Below are 14,285 nucleotides of genomic sequence, written 5' to 3'. Positions count from 1 at the left end.
GGGGAGGGGGGGACAGTGTAAGGGGGTGTATATGTAGTGTTTTACCCTTTATTATGTGTTAGTGTAGTGTAGTGTAGTGTTTTTAGGGTACATTCACACTGGCAGAGTTTTACAGTGAGTTCCCTGCTAGCAGTTTGTGCTGCAGCGAAAAATTTGACGCAGCTCATACTTGAAGCAGAAAACTTACTGTAAGCCTGCCTGTGTGAATGTACCCTGTACGTTCACATGGGGGGGCAAACCTCCAGCTGTTTCAAAACTACAACTCCCAGCATGTACTGACAGACCGTGCATGCTGAGAGTTGTACTTTTGCAACAGCTGGAGGCACACTGGTTGGAAAACCTTCAGTTAGGTTCTGTTATCTAACTCAATATTTTCCAACCAGTGTGCCTCCAGCTGTTGCAAAACTACAACTCCCAGCATGTACTGATCACCGAAGGGCATGCTGGGAGATGTAGTTATGCAACAGCTGGAGGGATCGCAACTACAACTCCCAGCATGCTGGGATTTGCAGTTTTGCAACATCTGGAGAGCTACAGTATAGAGACCACTGCAAACTGTGGCCCTCCAGATGCTGCAAACCTACAAATCTCAGCATGCCCAGACAGCAAACAGTTGTGTGGGCATGCTAGGAGTTGTAGTTTTGCAAGCTCTGGAGGGCTATAGTTCAGAGACTACCATATAGTGGTCTCAAACTGTAGCCCTCCAGCTGTTGCAAAACTACAACTCCCTGCATGCCCAAACAGCTGTCTTGGCATGCTGGGAGTTGTAGTTTTGCAACATCTGGAGTGCTACAGTATAGAGACCACTATATAGTGGTCTTGGACTGCAGCCCTCCAGATGTTGCTAGGCAACTTACCGGCTTCCATCGGATCCAGGGAGCTTGTTGCACGACATCGCCGCCCGCCGATCTCCGACGCTGATCGTCGCCCGCAGCCTCCGCAGATCGGTAAGTGGACTCCGGCGCCGGTCCTCTGTCGTTTTCACATTCTGCCCCGCCTATTGTGGGTGGGCAGGACGGGGAAAACTAATGTTAACCCCCCCGCCCATTATCTGCTATTGGTGGTCACGTCTAGACCACCAATAGCAGGAACAGGAGGGGTGGCACCCCTGCCACCTCACTCCTATCTCTTCAGGGGGATTGTGGGTGTCTTAGACAACCACGATCCCCCTTATATTCCGGGTCACCATAGACCCGTAATGACCCGGAATCGCGCAAATCGCAAGTGTGAATTCACTTGCGATTTTTGCCAATCGACGACATGGGGGGTCTGATGACCCCCCCTGGGCATTTGCGCGGGGTGCCTACTGATAGATATCAGCAGTCACCCCGGTCCGGTCCCCGCCCGGCGCGTGGCGGGGACCGAAATTCCCAGGGGCGTACAGGTACGCCCTTGGTCCTTAAGTACCAGGGAGCAAAGGCGTACCTGTACGCCCTTGGTGCTTAAGGGGTTAATGTAATATGAAGATGCTGATTGTCTTGAACTTATAAAAAAAAAAAAAATTCAAGAGCCATGATAGGATATCGGAGAATCCATGGTTAATGCTGAGTTATAAATGTAAGTTTGTTCTAAGTAATGTAAAGATTTAATACATAAGACAGGATATATGGTGACCACACGCAGAATGAAGTTCTACTGCAATAAACCACTCGATCTGAGCTGGTGGTTCAGAGAAGTAGAGTTGAAGGTATTCACTGAGATGTATAAGATATCTAAAGGTATGACACAATGAGTACGGGTACACTTTAATTAACGCCCACAAGTATGGGCCTATTGAAGTAAGAGTGTTGTTGAATCCTTGAGCGAACCAATCTGTAAATTTGTAATTCAAGTGTTCAAAGTCTGAGAGCTGCAAGAGAAAGTGGCCATCGTAAAGATCAGAGACACATGAAGGAAACAGCCCCAGAATCCAAGGGGACTGAATGGTGAAGGAGGCTGCCAAGGCTGCAGCGCTCCTGTTCCCCCACAATGATGGTACAAAGTGTACAGGTGGATGGGCAATGTGGAATTTTCTGGTTAGGTCTCTTGCAGGAACCAGCTATGCATGCTGAGAGACAATGGAAGAAGAAAGAGGTGGTACAGGGCAAAGACGGCATCCGGAAAGAGTTGGTAAGAAAATGTATGTGCCAGCAATCTTGTACCCCATGGTAACATATATGACCCCATACACTAAGCAGAGGGGAGCTATGTGCATAGTGATGTCAGTATGTTGGGTCGCCTCAGGATTCAACAATGCAGAAAGAAGGTTTGTACAGACGTCATCATTTACATCTGACAAATGACCTAGGTAAAAACAATAAAGGTACCTGACCAACACGCTCCATAAACATCTTACCTGTTTCAGAGAATATGAGTAGACTTCATCTAAGTGCCTGGGGTAGGTCAATATCAGTATCTCCTAGTCTAATTGTACTGATCTCTAACCATAGATACAGTAAAGTATACAATTAAGAACCTTTTGTAAAACTGTACCTTGTTCAGATTCTGTAATTGTCACCCATTATTTCTTCAAAACCTATGCAGGAAAGTGAGGAAAGAGAAGATTGCATATGATGATCCCGTATAGATGTATCTCTGATAACTGTTAAATCTATGTCTGTACATAACCATGGTTGTTCCAAAGGGAAAGATAATCACAACGGATTGTTAGGATGTGACGTTGTATGAGGAGAATCAGTAGGTGAACATGTACAAATAGCGGGGTGCTCACTGTACTTCAGTGAGTGATAATGTTATAAAGGAAAGGAGTACTTGGTGTAAGATCATAGAATGGATAGACCTAGCTAGTGGGATGAGTAAATGGTAACTATCGTTAAGTATGGGATACTTGGGGATATGAAGTTTAGAGTTAAATTAGAAAGGAATTAAACTGGGGAAAACACATTAGTCAAGACACGTCTGCCTATACACACTTCCATTAACGAACCTACAAAGAAATCTAAAGCACACTTTAGAGGTAAACGTGCAGCCCCTGCTGGGAGTTTTGATCCCTTTGTGAATATTGATGTTAAAGGAGTCCCAAGGGGGGTCCCAGATGAGTTTTATAGCTAGAGGTCAAATAAAAAGACAGAGTTGAGTCAATAATATCCCAGATTTCCATGATTAAAATTAATTATATCTATTATAACCAACAAAGATTAATACATTTCTTTGTAAATGCTCTTCAAGGTTAGACTGAACAACTAAGAGTCACATCCGCTATAATATTCCAAAATGGTACGGTATTAGATATGATGTATGGTGTAAAAGGAAAAAGGGGGGTATACAAGATGTTTAGGAGACTTGTTGCACATACATCTCAGCCAATATAGAACCGGTGAAATAATCATACTCAGAATTCTAATAATCTTGCTTTGTTGTGTGTTGTGTTTTGCTTTGCCTAAAGAAGAAGAAGTGTGAGACGACCGTCGAGAATGCCACGCCAGTGATGACAAATGTGGACTTTGAGATTACAGATGAAGCCTATATCCCATTACAGAGCTTCAAGGCCATCTATAACACCAGTGACCCATAGGGACAGCATCTGACTCCATATGTGTAAAGTCTGAGGCTAAGGGGGTCCATGGATAAGCCATGGGTCGTCTAAAGTACAGTGAAACGTTCAAGAAAACACATTGGGGCAGATGACTTAGGATGATGGAAATTAGGGAAAGGTAAAATGATCATTTTTTTAGGGGGGCTTGTAATAGATGTTTCTATGGTTTCCTTCCATGTAAAAAATGATTCATGTAGGAGGCCCCCCTTCCTCATCTGTTTTCCCCCTCTGCTCCTTCCGGTATCGGCTCTGGACCCCTCCCATCATGTAGAGGAAGTGAAATGCCATGAGGACAAGGCACATTCCTCATGATATTTGCTCCCTCCCCATATGCTAGAACATCCCCTAGCAGGGGGTGGGAACTTATGTTAATGACAAAGGTGATATAAGCTTGAATGATTTGAAATGAACAGCACACAGAATGCTAAAGCACAATGGCTCTGTCTGATTTATTTCTCTATGCTTCTGTATATACATTATGTACAAGAACGATGAGTTAAGCCACCACAGGATGAGATGTCTAGAGGCGGAGTACCCCTTTAACAACTCATTATTGCATTGTGCAGTATTCTCATCTTCGTTCCCTGTTTCCAGAAGGGAAGTGGTTAATCCTGGACAAGATGTTCCTCTGTGCCAACAGCTGGTAAGACCAGCAGCTAATAAGCTTCAGATGTTACATAATAGCAACCAGACCGTCCACAATATTAGCTAATAAGCCCGTACAAAAGACACGGAGAGGAGGAGGACACAAGGTTCTCTTCAAGAACTTCAGAGATCATTAGCACCCGCAGAATAATTTGTCTGAACTGTGACAAAATGCGAGAAAAATACGGTCAAGCACCTGAGTGGGTGAGTAACCCAGCAAAATGACAAGACCCTTCTAATTCTTCTAAAAAAATCCATATTGTGCTACATCGAGTAAATGAAAGTAAGTACAGGGGCACAGTGTGAGGTTATGGCACCCTATTTGGCATGTTGCCCTCATACTCCATCAAATCTCTTTATTTTCTGCCTTTTACCTATGTATGATGTTCCATGTGTATTTTGTAAGACTGTTGTCATGTAATTGTTGTGTATACATTTGTTCTTTATATACAGAGATTGGAGTATCGCTGTAGCGCCCCATGGAAGGCACATATAGGAACAGGAAGACCTGTTTTTCACTGGACTCCCTGCTCCTGTATATACTGAGTGACGATGAATACAGGACTGTGTAAATGATCACTTACTAAAGGGGAACCAGTCATCAGTTTTATTCTGCCCCAAGCACAGGCTTTGGCATTTCAGAGTAACCATTGTTTAAAACTGTAGATGGGACCCGGGTAAGTATTAATTGGTGGCTGCTTTCCACCAAGCTGAATGAAGCATCTCTTCCTATCTGTGTATAATATATCTGTGTATAGGGACAGATGCATCACTCAGTAGTGGCAGGGTGGAGAGCTGTCATCTAGACCCGCCACCATGACTGCTTACAGTAGTCCAGCAGAATTTTCAAATTCTGACTACTCTGAAACACCCGAGTGTATCATATTAATTCATAGTGTCCTGACATTGCTCTGCCTGCACCAGTTTTATGCTGGCCAGGAAGATAGGTACCTGTCAAAAAATAACAAATTATATACAGTATATATATATATATATATATATATATATATATATATATATGTAAATGACAGTGCCCTTTTAAAGTGTCTCTATCAGTTAAAATAAAAACTGTCAACATGTCATTGGGGAGAGTTATTAATGTATTGGTTTTACAAGGTGCAGGTAGAGCTGAAAAGAGGCAAACAGGAAAGGGTCCTGAAAATCACAGCAAGAGTTGAGTGGAGATTTTTATCACAAAAGCATCCCTGCTTTAAGCAGTGGACTGCTACTACTGCTGCTGCTGATACTGACTAGAGGGAGAATTACATTCAGGATGCAGCACATGGTAGAAACAATAGCATTTTCACAAAGGACAGTGGCCAAGATTTTTATGGGTGGTAAGAAATAAGAATGGAAGCCTTCAGTGACCTTTACATCCTGTATTATGCTCCAGAGCTGCACTCAATTTTAAATTTCCCATTATCTTGGATGGATTATAGCGATAACACAGTGGGAACATGCCCCAGGGCCTTTACCATCTTTAAGACCTCCACCATGTTTGAGACCTTCACCATCTTTGAGACTTTCTTCATCTTTGAGCCCTTCACTATCTTTAAGACCTTCATCATCTCTGATAACTCCACCATCTTTGAGACCCCTGCCCTCTATGAGACCTCCACCATCTTTGAGAACTCCACCATCTTTGAGACCCTCACCTTCTTTGAGGCCTCCACCATCTTTGATACCTCCATCATCTTTGAGAACTCCACCATTTTAGAGACCCCCACCTTCGTTGAGACCTCCACCATCTTTGATACCTCCATCATCTCTGAGAACTCTATGGTGTTACAGGAAATACAGTGCAGTATATGCCTCTTCCCATTGAATATGATGGAACCACTAACAAAGGCTCTGCACATATGATAGTGTGATTGCACATGGTGGTGCATAATGTAACTTACTAGGTGAAGTAAAGGGCAAAGGTTTTGCAAATCTGCTAAAAGTAACACTTAGATTATATCTGCATAGTCTTCAATTTTTTATAGTGATTTTCTTTTCTTTTTTTCTTTTGGTTAATTACTTGAAGAGCCGATACTTGAACCGTTTCCTACCCCTCGTGTTTCATCTGTCGAGTAGGTGTCGAGCACAGTAATCTTACAGATCTTCAGCCGGCCATTCATTTTACTGGCCACTGGAGACATTGAACCTTCAATTACCGGTCAATTACCTCTTTGGATATGAAGTTAATTCTCTCAAACACTTAATGCGCAGCGACAACTGTGAATTAATGAGCAAGGTGGAAAATAAGCAAAGAAAATCCTGAGATCTCTGAACTTTCGGACAGCTTGGTAATACCGGTGGCTTCTGGGTTGCTTTCCTTGAATGAACCAAGAGCCAGGAAGAGAAAATTCTTAGATCTTAGAACTTTCCCGCTTGGTGATGGACGAACAGCCAGGAAGACATTGAACATGATCTCTAGCTGTTTCTATAAAACCTTCAAGCCTTACACTCCAAGGTTGTCAAGGATGAGGAGCTGCATATATAGCCTTTTTTCATAACTATGAAAGGAGACTCAAGGAGCAGGGTCTAGGCATCTGCAGAGGCAGGGCAACAGAAGTAGATGCATGGACCAGCAATCATATGGTAAGTATCACTCTCTTCACTGTATACATTATACAGCCATATAGATGGCTGTATAATGTATACACCTCCTTCCCATAAGGAGTTAACTAGCGCTGCTCAGCAGCCCTAATTAATGCCTCACTTGCTGCGCTTAGCTGTACTTGCGGCTGTCAGCTGCAAGCACAGCTTAGCCCTGACATTGCTTGATTCGCACATGCTGAACCTGGACATTTTAGAAAGTTTGGCCAGCCGCGAACCTATAAAACCTTCAAGCCTTTCACTCCAAGGTTGTCATGGATGAGGAGCTGCATATATAGCCTTTTCATAACTATGAAAGGAGACTCAAGGAGCAGGGTCTAGGCATCTGCAGAGGCAGGGCAACAGAAATAGATGCATGGACCAGCAATCATTTGGTAAGTATCCCTCTCTTCACTGTATACATTATACAGCCATAAAGATGGCTGTATAATGTATACACCTCCTTCCCCTAAGGAGTTAACTAGCGCTGTCAGCTGCAAGCACAGCTTAGCCCCGACATTGCTTGATTCGCACATGCTGAACCTGGAAATGTTAGAAAGTTTGGCGAGCCGCGAACCCCCAAATCTCGTACAGCCTTTTTTTTCTATTTCCCATTTCTTTTGAATCCATTTCTGGAATTGGCTCAAAAACTGCAGTGGCAGATATCCCAAAAATGCGGCGCCTAGGAAAGACGAGACCCCAACCAAAGGTAAAACTGTATTGTAAGCGGGGGGCATGGAATGGGAAAGGGAGGGTTTCTTAAAAAATCCAATTGTAATTTTAAGATTGTATTTACATTTTTTTTAATTAAGTTTATTTAAAAAAAAAATCAGAACCCCCCCCCCAAATCACTCAAATATAAACCTCCAAAAATGTCCTGTAATCTAGACTTAATTTGACCACGTGCATCTTCAAAATTGTGTGTTTTTCGCACCACCATATTCTGCACACAACTTGGTAAAAATTGGTGCAATTATTACACTAAGGTCTGAATATATTGTTTTAGTATCTTGTGTGAAGTTGACAGTTGTCAAATCTCCAGTAGAGTGAGAGTAGAGTAGTAGAGTAGAATTACAAATGCAGCTCCGGAGTATAATACAGATTGTAACTCGAAATGAGCACAAAATAAGTAACATAACGCACTGATAGATTTACTCAAATTTTGATGAAAATTGGGCTCTATTCACTCCGAACATATACTCACATGACATGCCCATGTACTTCTATATGGGTAGGTTCACATCAGATTTTATTTGTGGCCTCAGCTGCAAATTATGTTTAAATACATTTTGTCTGGTTAAAATCTAGTGAATTGACGGACACCAGCCGGAAACCCATTGGAACCATTACAGTCAATAGGGACCATCAGGCTCCGGTAGTGTTGGACTTGTGGACTATGTTTAGAGCTTCCGTAGCTGATGTGAACTTAGCCTTGGAGAATGTCCTCGGGCATTATACAGATGTGGACAAAATTGTTGATACCTTCTGTTAAAGACAGAAAAAACCACAATGGTCCTAATGTAAAATGACAAAAATAATAAAGAATATAAATTTACTAAAAAATATCTGACGAAAACCAGACATTGCTTTAGAAGTGTGGTTTAGTAGAAACGTTTTGAAAAACTAAAATTATGAAACTGGTCTGGACAAAAATGAAGGTTCCCTAGAAAAGTTAGAAAATAATGTGAGAATAGGGACATGTTATCCTAAGGTAGGTCCTACAATTAGCATCAAAGTTGTCTCCAAACTTGTCATCAGTCAGTCGCCTATTTATAGGGTGATAGTAGTCACTGTGCTGTTTGGTATCATGGTGTCAACCACATTGATCATGGACCAAAGAAAGCCAAGAAGATGTCTTAGGAAATTAGACAGAAAATGATAGATAAGCATGCTATAGGTGAAGGCTATAAGACCATCTCCAGGCAGCTTGATGTTCCTGTGACTACAGTGTCACATAATATTCAGAAGTTTAAGGTTTAAAGGGGTACTCCACTGCCCCAACCTTCGTAATATTTTGTTCCGAACGCTGGGTGCGGGCTGAGGGGGTTGTGACGTCACACCACACCCCCTCAATGGAAGTCTATGGGAGGGAGCGTGGTGGCTGCCACCCCCCCCCCCTCTCATAGACGTGAATTGAGGGGGCATGACTTAATAGCAAGCCTGCACTCAGCATTCGGAACAATATCTTCCGAACTTTGGGGCATTGGAGCTTGAGGACTTTGAGTTTGAGGACCACAATAGGAAAATTGATGAAAAATCGAAGAAATGGATAATAGGAATGGTGACAAAAGACCCAGAACAACTTTCAAAGACATTAGAGGTGAACTCCAAAGTCAAGGTCCATCAGTGTCAGATCGCCTGTTTGTCGCCTTTTAAGCCAAAGTGGACTTAATGGAAGAAGACCAAGGAAGACACTACTGCTAAAAGAAAATTATAGAAAGCAAGACTGGAATATACCAAAATGCATATTGACAAGCCACAAAGCTTCTAGTAGAATGGAGACAAATCTGGAGTTTTTTTGGCACGTCCCATCTTGGGACATGTGGGGAGCCTTCTAACTATCTAATATGGGGAACCTGCTACTACCTAATGTGGGGAACCTGCTTCTACCTATTGTGGGGAGCCTGCTTATACCTAATGTGGGGAACCTGCTACTACCTAATGTGGGGAACCTGCTACTACCTAATGTGGGGAACCTGCTTCTACCTAATGTGGGGAGCCTGCTACTACCGAATGTGGGGAACCTGCTACTACCTAATGTGGGGAACCTGCTTCTACCTAGTGTGGGGAACATGCTTCTACCTAATGTGGGGAACCTGCTTCTACCTAATGTGGAGAACCTGCTACTACATAATGTGGGTAACCTGCTACTACCTAATGTGGGGATCCTGCCACTACCTAATGTGGGGAGCCTGCCACTACCTAATGTGGGGAGCCTGCCACTACCTAATGTGGGGAACCTGCCACTGCCTAATGTGGGGAACCTGCTACTACCTAATGTGGGGAGCTTGCTACTACCTAATGTGGAGAGCCTCCTACTACCTAATATGGGGAAACTGCTACCTACCTAATGTGGGGAAACTGCTACCTACCTAATGTGGGGAACATGCTACCTACCTAATGTGGGGAAACCGCTACCTTCCTAATGTGGGGAAACCGCTACCTTCCTAATGTGGGGAAGCCGCTACCTTCCTAATGTGGGGAAACTGCTGCCTGCCTAATGCTCCCCCCCCCAGAAGTAGCACCCCCATCATTCATAAGCTCCTGCTATTACCACACAGGGGTAGGGGAATGGGGGGGGGGGGGGGTTGCTGGTAGATGATGGTGTTGCTACTTCTGGTGGGGGGTGTTGCTGGTGAATGATGAGGGGCGCATGATGGGGCATTATATGTAAGGGGCGCATGGGACCCAGCCTCACCCAGCTGCTACCTCCAGTGGCCCCCAGATAATTTGAGTTTGAGACCCCTACGCTATCATCTCCGTGATAGATGCAGGGGGGGAGGAGGCAATGGGGCAATTGCCCCTGAGATTGCTGCCCCAGCTGTCCCGCTCCACCATTCCCTCACATTTCTCACGCACTGCTGCATTCTTGCAGTGTGAGCCGCGGGGACACCATCCACGGCAGACCGGCGCAATGACATCACATCATCGCGCTGGCGCCCGGAGATCCCCTCCCTGCAGATCTCACACTGCAAGAACGGAGCAGCGTGTGAGAAATGTGACAGCTGGAGAGAGGTGCTCGGGCGCCATATGGTACAGGGGAATTATTAAAACTTGGGGGGGGGGGGTGTGCATGCACAGAAAAGGGCAAATTATTAGTGAGGGGCACATAACAGGGGGGCATTATATGTGAGGGGCACAGGACAGGGGGCATTATATGTGAGGGGCACGGGACAGGGGGGCATTATGTGTGAGGGGCACAGGACAAGGGGTATTATATATGAGGGGCACAGGACATGGGGCATTATATGTGAGGGGCACATAACCGGGGGTATTTTATATGAGGGGTACATCACAGGGGGGCATTATATGTGAGGGGCACAGGACAGGGGGAATTATATGTGATGGGCACAGGACAGGGGGCATTATTTGTGAAGGTCACATGTCAGGGGGCATTATATGTGAGGGGCACGTACCCATATGGGCATGTACGCATAAAATGCACCTATAAGGCCCCCCTGACATTTGCCCCTCCCATATAATGCCCCCTGAGGGGGCAGGACATGGGGCATTATATGTGAGGGGAACATATATATACTTTGATTTAAAAAAAAGGCCCATCACAATCTTCAGCACCAGGCCCATGATGCTCTTAATCCGGCCCTGGTCACAGGTTATGGGTCCTTCACCAGGATAATGACCGAAAACACAGAGCAAAAAACTAAGAGCAAAACATGGGACTATTGTGATGTGGCTTCTATAAGTGGCTTCTGCATCCTTTAGAACATGGGAAAGAAGCTGAACCCTGCAGTCTGGAGAAGACACCTTCACACCTGAGACAGCTGGAGCAGGATCTTATGAGGATTGGGCCAAGATACCTGCAGTATGGAGAAGACACAATCACCCCTGAGACAGCTGGAGCAGGATCTTATGAGGAGTGGGCCAAGATACCTGCAGTCTGGAGAAGACACCTTCACACCTGAAACAGCTGGAGCAGGATCTTATGAGGAGCTGGCCAAGATACCTGCCATCTGGAGAAGACACCTTCACCCCTGAGACAGTTGGAGGAGGATCTTATGAGGAGTGGGCCAAGATACCTGCAGTCTGGAGAAGACACCTTCACACCTGAAACAGCTGGAGCAGGATCTTATGAGAGGTGGGCCAAGATACCTGCAGTCTGGAGAAGACACCATTACACCTGAGACAGCTGGAGCAGGATCTTATGAGGAGTGGGCCAAGATACCTGCAGTCTGGAGAAGACACCATTACACTTGAGACAGCTGGAGCAGGATCTTATGAGGAGTGGGCCAAGATACCTGCAGTCTGGAGAAGACACCTTCATACCTGAGACATCAGGAGCAGGATCTTATGAGGAGTGGGCCAAGATACCTGCAGTCTGGAGAAGACACCTTCACACCTGAAACAGCTGGAGCAGGATCTTATGAGGAGCGGGCCGAGATAATTACAGTCTGGAGAAGACACCTTCACACCTGAGACAGCTGGAGCAGGATCTTATGAGGAGTGGGCCAAGATACCTGCAATCTGGAGAAGACACCTTCACACCTGAGACAGCTGGAGAAGGATCTTATGAGGAGCGGGCCAAGATACCTACAGTATGGAGAAGACACCTTCACACCTGAGACAGCTGGAGCAGGATCTTATGAGGAGCGGGCCAAGATACCTACAGTCTGGAGAAGACACCTTCACACCTGAAACAGCTGGAGCAGGATCTTATGAGGAGTGGGCCAAGATACCTGCAGTTTGGAGAAGACACCTTCAAACCTGAGACAGCTGGAGCAGGATCTTATGAGGAGCGGGCCAAGATACCTACAGTCTGGAGAAGACACCTTCACACCTGAGACAGCTGGAGAAGGATCTTATGAGGAGTGGGCCAATATACCTGCAGTCTGGAGAAGACACCTTTATACCTGAGACAGCTGGAGAAGGATCTTATAAGGAGTGGGCCAATATACCTGCAGTCTGGAGAAGACACCTTCACACCTGAGGCAGCTGGAGTAGGATCTCATAAGGAGTGGGACAAGATACCTGCAGTATGGAGAAGACACCTTCACACCTGAGACATCTGGAGCAGGATCTCATGAGGAGCGGGCCAAGATACCTGCAGTCTGGAGAAGACAATTTCACACCTGAGACATCTGGAGCAGGATCTCATGAGGAGTGGGCCAAGATATCTGCAGTCTGGAGAATACACCTTCACACCTGAAACAGCTGGAGCAGGATCTTATGAGGATTGGGCCAAGATACCTGCAGTCTGGAGAAGACACCTTCACACCTGAGACAGCTGGAGCAGGATCTTATGAGGATTGGGCCAAGATACCTGCAGTATGGAGAAAACACAATCACCCCTGAGACAGCTGGAGCAGGATCTTATGAGGAGTGGGCCAAGATACCTGCAGTCTGGAGAAGACACCTTCACACCTGAAACAGCTGGAGAAGGATCTTATGAGGTGCGGGCCAAGATACCTGTCATCTGGAGAAGACACCTTCACCCCTGAGACAGCTGGAGGAGGATCTTATGAGGAGTGGGCCAAGATACCTACAGTATGGAGAAGACACCTTCACACCTGAGACAGCTGGAGCAGGATCTTATGAGGAGTGGGCCAAGATACCTGCAGTGTGGAGAAGACACCTTCACACCTGAGACAGCTGGAGCAGGATTTTATGAGGAGTGGGCCAGTATACCTGCAGTCTGGAGAAGACACCATTACACCTGAGACAGCTGGAGCAGGATCTTATGAGAGGTGGGCCAAGATACCTGCAGTCTGGAGAAAACACCTTCACACCTGAGACAGCTGGAGCAGGATCTTATGAGGAGTGAGCCAAGATACCTGCAGTCTGGAGAAGGCACCTTCATACCTGAGACATCAGGAGCAGGATCTTATGAGGAGCGGGCCAAGATACGTGCAGTGTGGAGAAGACACCTTCACACCTGAGACATCTGGAGCAGGATCTCATGAGGAGTGGGCCAAGATACCTGCAGTCTGGAGAAGACACCTTTACACCTGAGACACCTGGAGCAGGATCTTATGACGAGTGGGCAAGAAATCTGCAGTCTGGAGAATACACCTTCTCACCTGAAACAGCTGAAGCAGGATCTTATGAGGAGCCGGGCAAGATACCTACAGTCTGGAGAAGACACCTTCACACCTGAGACAGCTGGAGCAGGATCTTATAAGGAGTGGGACAAGATACCTGCAGTCTGGAGAAGACAGGATCTTATGTGGAGTGGGCCAAGATACCTGCAGTGTGGAGAAGACACCTTCACACCTGAGACATCTGGAGTAGGATCTCATGAGGAGTGGGCCAAGATACCTGCAGTCTGGAGAAGACACCTTTACACCTGAGACACCTAGAGCAGGATCTTATGACGAGTGGGCCAAGAAATCTGCAGTCTGGAGAATACACCTTCTCACCTGAAACAGCTGAAGCAGGATCTTATGAGGAGCGGGGCAAGATACCTACAGTCTGGAGAAGACAACTTCACACCTGAGACAGCTGGAGCAGGATCTTATGAGGAGCGGGGCAAGATACCTACAGTCTGGAGAAGACACCTTCACACCTGAGACAGCTGGAGCAGGATCTTATGAGGAGTGGGCCAATATACCTGCAGTCTGGAGGAGACACCTTCACACCTGAAACAGCTGGAGCAGGATCTTATGAGGAGTGGGCCAAGATACCTGCAGTCTGGAGAAGACACCTTCACACCTGAGACATCTGGAGCAGGATCTTATGAGGAGCGGGCCAAGATACCTGCAGTCTGGAGAAGACACCGTCACTTCTGAGACAGCTGGAGCAGGGTCTTATGAGAGGTGGGCCAAGATACCTGCAGTCTGGAGAAGACACC

Source organism: Hyla sarda, chromosome 1, assembly GCF_029499605.1.
Source record: "Hyla sarda isolate aHylSar1 chromosome 1, aHylSar1.hap1, whole genome shotgun sequence".
Taxonomy (NCBI): Eukaryota; Metazoa; Chordata; class Amphibia; order Anura; family Hylidae; genus Hyla; species Hyla sarda.
The sequence above is the reverse complement of the archived record's forward strand: the minus strand, read 5'-3'. Positions refer to the sequence as shown.